Raw genomic sequence first — 4,276 nt, 5'->3', positions numbered from 1 at the left:
TCGTCACAGGTTACACTGTGAGAACCCCCTCTACGATTAACCAGCTTATAGGCGGCATTAAACCAGCTCAGATACCACTCTGTCTTCCCCCCCCCCCCAAATAGGGCCTGGGGTAAATATGACTTTTCCAATATCATCACACAGTTATATAAACGAGAACGACTCTAAATGAGATATTTAATAAAATCAGTAATTTAATTGCAGCGGAAAATGAATTATTTTACATGGTAAACCCAAATGTAATAAATGTTTAACAAATGCTAAAATATAAGTAATGTGGACTCCAATGCAACAGCAAGCAAGCAACATAGGGCAGCACATAAGCTATTCATCACCTGAGACAAACATGCTTAAAATGTCAACACAATGGTTGAGTGAACATCATAGGTCTAATAATTAATAAGTTTAGACTACAAGATTTATTTCAAAACATCAAAATATTCAATATGCCATGAGTTATAATATCAAGCTAAACATTAACCCCCTGACACTGTACGGGTGTCGGTAATCATTATTATGTACCCCCTTGACGATCGGTCAATGGGTAGAGATGTCGCTCTCAATAGGCCTACTCGCAATAATTAAGCTTGCAACATTTCAATTCTAGCAATTAACAATATTATGGCGGGGATTTTTCATGTAAGAATACAAGTTAACAATAATCTCATGAAGTTGCATATAAAAAAGTTTAGGCACTTGTGTCTAAATTGTAAATCATTTAAAGCAAGCATGTGTCTCACCCTAAGATTTATAAAATACATTAAAACATGTAAAAGCGAGGCTATGAGTTCACCTTAGTAGCACAGAAGAGTTATTCCACAAGAGATATGAATTGAACGGAAGAACGTGATCGAGATATCAACCTAGAGATAGAATGTACGATCAGATATTGCCTAAAAGACTTAAGTATAATAATTATACTAATGATGTTGGTTTTCTAAAAGAATTTCCATTTTCGGAAAGTTACTATTTATGGAAAGTTTCCACTTATAGTAAATTTCTAATTATAGAAAGTTCGGGTTATAATCTATAACAAGACATTGTACACATTTACCCAAATCTCATTGCTATCATACAAGTCACTCTGATGGTCAGTTGTAACCGGGCGCCCAGGATTCTTGACCAGAATCTATGTCTTGGCATTCAAAATCCACAAGCGGTTCCCATAAGGCAACAAGGATCACCCTAGGCCATATGTAGCGGTGAGGTTCGTATATAATGCACATTATCTTGATTATAACCTTCACATATTATAGGTGTATAGACTTTTATATATATATATATATATATATATATATATATATATATATATATATATATATATATATATATATATATATATATATATATATATATATATATAGTTACTATTTGTTTTTATATAACTATTAATAGTTTTATAATTATATATGTGTTATTATTCAAGCTATAATTACTAACTTATGACATGGATTATTTAATATCTATAATATACTAATCATTATCTCATACAATATATATAACATAAATGTATTATATTAGTTGTTATTTAATTTACAAGATATTTAATAATACAGTACTTTATTAACCCAATATTATCCATAAATACCTAAATAATTAATTAAATACCTAAGAATCATATACATAATTTTTATAGTCTTAGTTAATTATAAAAATCAGTAGAAAAATTTTAGAAAATATTTTTATTACAATTTTGTATTTATATTTGTTTTTATTCTTAATTTAATCACAAAACAAGTTTAATTCTACATAAAATACCAAATAAACATTAATAATTATTTTTAAAATTTTTATAAGTTTCCTAAAGTTAAATAACCTGTAGAAAGTTATTTATAAAAATATTTCTTTATTTTTACAATTATTTTCTTATTTACCTCCTATTTACATAATAATAGTGTTTAATTATGTAATAATTATTTATTCGACCTATAAATTAATTTTATAATTTTCTTAGACCTAGAAAAAGTTTAAGAACAGATAAAATTTATTTATTTATTTTTATTTATTGTATATATTTTTATTACGAATATCACCTTGTTTATATCATTAAATAATACAAAATTTGAATTTAACTTTTATAAAATATTCACTGACCTAAATAATTAAGTTAAATATCGTACTTTACGGGAAAAATATTTGTATATCTTAAATAGCCTTTTTCCTATTATTTATAAATAAATACATATACGTATATATATATATATATATTTACTTAAAATGTTTTAATTATTAAAATTATAAAATCATATTAATATATATATATATATATATATATATATATATATATATATATATATATATATATATATATATATATATATATATATATATATATATATAAGTATTCGGTTTAGAATACACACAAACAAAATTAAAAATAATACAAAAACAAATTAATTTTTTGTAAAATAAATTTTTATAAAACTTATTCATCTTGTAGTTAATTAACATGAATTTAGAAAAAATTTATAAAGTACAAAAGTATTTTTTTTTTCTTTGTTGGGGGTTTTGGCCGAAAAAAACAAGAAAAAGAAAAAAAATGAAAAAGAAAAAGAAAGAAAGAAAGAAAGAAAGGAAAGAAACTCACAATTTTTTTTAGGGTTTGAGAGCTCCCAAAAGTTTGATGTAAAAATTATGAGGGGTTAGGGCCTTATTTATAGTTTTTAATTACTCGGAGAGCAAGATAAATATAATTTAATTAATTAAAAAATCCCTTTTTTAAATTCGGCCGACCTAGGCCTTTTTATTTTTTTTATTTAATGGAACATTCTAGAATTATTTGTATTTTATTTTCTTTTATTTATTTATCATAATGAATTATATATTTATGTACATATTTCGGTATATATACATATACATATATTTTTATATTTATTTTACAAATTTTATATTTATTACCCATAACCTACTTAGTTTATATATAAACACATAATTATATATACATTTACATTTTATATGTGCCACGTACAAATTAATACATAATGTATATGTTTAATAATAATAATAATAATATTAATAATATTAATAATAATAATAATAATAATAATAATAATAATAATAATAATAATAATAATAATAATAATAATAATAACAACAATAATGTTAATAATAATAATAATAATATTAGGGTTAGGGTTAGATTAATAAATACAATCATTTAATAAATTATAGTTCATTTAATACGAGTATTAGGGTTAGGGTTTAGGTTACGAGTATTAATTACTTCATTTATTATGTCCGGATAACAACCCTAATATAATGTACGAATCAACAATGAAACCCTAGGGCATTATAGTCATTACATAGTGGAAAAATGAGGGCTGTTATAATTGTCCAGCATGCTCTTGACTGCAAAGTGGTCGAGCAGCAGTTCGGCGCAGCCATGGTTGCCGCGCGTTCTTATGAGCGTACCCTGTTTTGGAATGTTATTCACCAGGAGTTGTATGTACCCCCCGTGATTCCTCCGAATGTTGTTGAACTGCTCTCTCATGGAGCAAAAGAAAGATGTGAAGAAGCTTGTGCCCGACTTCAACAGATCCCGATTCCCCGCCTCCAGTTTTTAATCAACAATCCCAACGTCTCTGCGTAGGAGATTGTCAATGACAAACTCGACTGAGTTGTTAGGCTACCCAGGATGGATATTGCTTATATGTACTTGGGTAGCGTTTTTTGCTAGTGAGGGATGGGCCTTGCAACCTTGGAGGTTTCGCATCCCTATATTATATTTTTCTTTTACGTTTAAAGCAGGGTATGCGTCTGATCGTTGCGTGCGAGGATGGCATATTCTCCTTAGTGTAGGGCAATCGTTCCAGCCAATGCCACCCCTTTTTTTATTTTTTTTATTTTTATATTAGCATATATTAGGTCAAATTTTGTGCATGTCACACTTTTATGCTAAGCGTCTGACCTTATATTTTTTATCCTAACTGTAATTTGTTAGGTTCGATCGAATGTAATCGGATATCTCTTTTGGTTAAAGTGCAATTATTGTGTTGTTATGAAGTCATTATGGCGGTTATAATGATTCGTTACAATTTTATGCATGCAATAACTCTTATTTAGAATAAATGCCATGACTTCATGACGGGAGCGACCCTTCAATCGTTTCATGATCTTTTTATTCTTGCGTTAACAATCCAATTTTATACACAAAAGTAAGCAAACCAATGCTTATAAGTTTATACTCAAGACTGTTATAAAAATTTTATAAGTGTGTACGCATATACAATCCAATGTAATTTACCCGTATTATAGACAAATCAATGTCTATGCTCAA

This window comes from Rutidosis leptorrhynchoides, chromosome 8 (genome assembly GCF_046630445.1).
Source record: "Rutidosis leptorrhynchoides isolate AG116_Rl617_1_P2 chromosome 8, CSIRO_AGI_Rlap_v1, whole genome shotgun sequence".
Classification (NCBI taxonomy): Eukaryota; Viridiplantae; Streptophyta; class Magnoliopsida; order Asterales; family Asteraceae; genus Rutidosis; species Rutidosis leptorrhynchoides.
The sequence above is the reverse complement of the archived record's forward strand: the minus strand, read 5'-3'. Positions refer to the sequence as shown.